At 46.0% G+C, this 1,428-nt stretch overlaps 1 non-coding gene across 1 annotated transcript; it reads right to left on the reverse strand.

The window, feature by feature from the left end:
• Window positions 1-727: 727 nt before the first annotated feature.
• Trnat-ugu lies at window positions 728-802 on the reverse strand. Its single transcript has one exon. It is a non-coding gene; the product is annotated as a tRNA-Thr (tRNA).
• Window positions 803-1,428: the final 626 nt, after the last annotated feature.

Here is a 1,428-nt window from a genome sequence, read left to right on the forward strand (position 1 = left end):
GTTTAATGTCAGTGGAGTGCTCCTGAAGCCACTCTGTAGTAATTCTGGACGTGTAGGGTGTCGCATTGTCCTGCTCTAATTGCCCAAGTGACGGAATGCACGATGGACATGAATAGATGCAGATGAGGAGATAGGATGCTTAGGTACGTGTCACCTGTCAGAGTCGTATCCCATATCACTCCAACTGCACACGTCCCACACCATTACAGAGCCTGCACCAGCTTGAACAGTCCCTGGCTGACATGCAGGGTACATGCATTCAGAAGGTTGTCTCCGTACCAGTACACGTCCATCCGCTCGATCCAATTTGAAATCAGACTCGTCCGACCAGGCAACATATTTCCAGTTAAAATTGAAACGAATGAGCCCTCCGTCACAATGTTTTAGTCTTACTAACCAGGTTTCAACACTGTAGCTGTACAGGTATGAGCAGCCCTTGGAGACTCGCCTTCACACATTCCTTTTAAAATATTCTGCGACTAAAGCCATTCTGGCCTGTTATTTATTTTATACGTGACATGTAAGTACTGTCACTGTCTTGTATTGTTAGTCAGTACCTACATTTTATAAAAAAAAATTTGTTTCTTCACACAAATTTGTAATTATTGACCACTTTAAATGTCTAAATTCTGATGAAGCCACTCTTAGAAGTGAAATGATAATTAAATGGACATCCTAGCTGCAAACAGGCGTTGATGTACTTCATTGGGGACATGTTGAAAATGTGTGCCCCGACCGGGACTCGAACCCGTGATCTCCTGCTTACATGGCAGACGCTCTATCCATCTGAGCCACCGCGGGCACAGAGCATAGTGCGTCTGCAGGGACTTATCCCTTGCACGTTCCCCGTGAGACCCACATTCCCAACATGTTCACACCACTACATTCGTAGTGCGCCTAAAAGATGTTTGCCCATCATACTCATTACTCGTGGCAGATTAATCTACCAAGTCCCGTACGAGTTCGGGCATAGCGTTTGCGTTAGCACAAGAAGGTCAATGGCCGGGAAGCCGTATTTTAACTATATATGACGTTAGTATCTGTTCCCGATAGAACAGTTACCGTGGATGAATTTAATGAGTATGATGGGCAAACAGCTATTAGGCGCACTACGAATGTAGTGGTGTGGACATGTTGGGAATATGGATCTCACGGGGAACGTGCAAGGGATAAGTCCCTGCAGACGCACTATCCTCTGTGCCCGCGGTGGCTAAGATGGATAGAGCGTCTGCCATGTAAGCAGGAGATCCTGGGTTCGAGTCCCGGTCGGGGCACACATTTTGAACATGTCCCCAATGAAGTGTATCAACGCCTGCTTGCAGCTAGGGTGTCCATTTAATTATCATTTCATTTCTAGCAAAGCTGCATGGTCATCCACGGTAACTGTCCTATCGGGAACAGATACTACCGTCATATATACTCTTAGAA

Source organism: Schistocerca piceifrons, chromosome 10 (assembly GCF_021461385.2).
Source record: "Schistocerca piceifrons isolate TAMUIC-IGC-003096 chromosome 10, iqSchPice1.1, whole genome shotgun sequence".
NCBI classification, from domain to species: Eukaryota; Metazoa; Arthropoda; class Insecta; order Orthoptera; family Acrididae; genus Schistocerca; species Schistocerca piceifrons.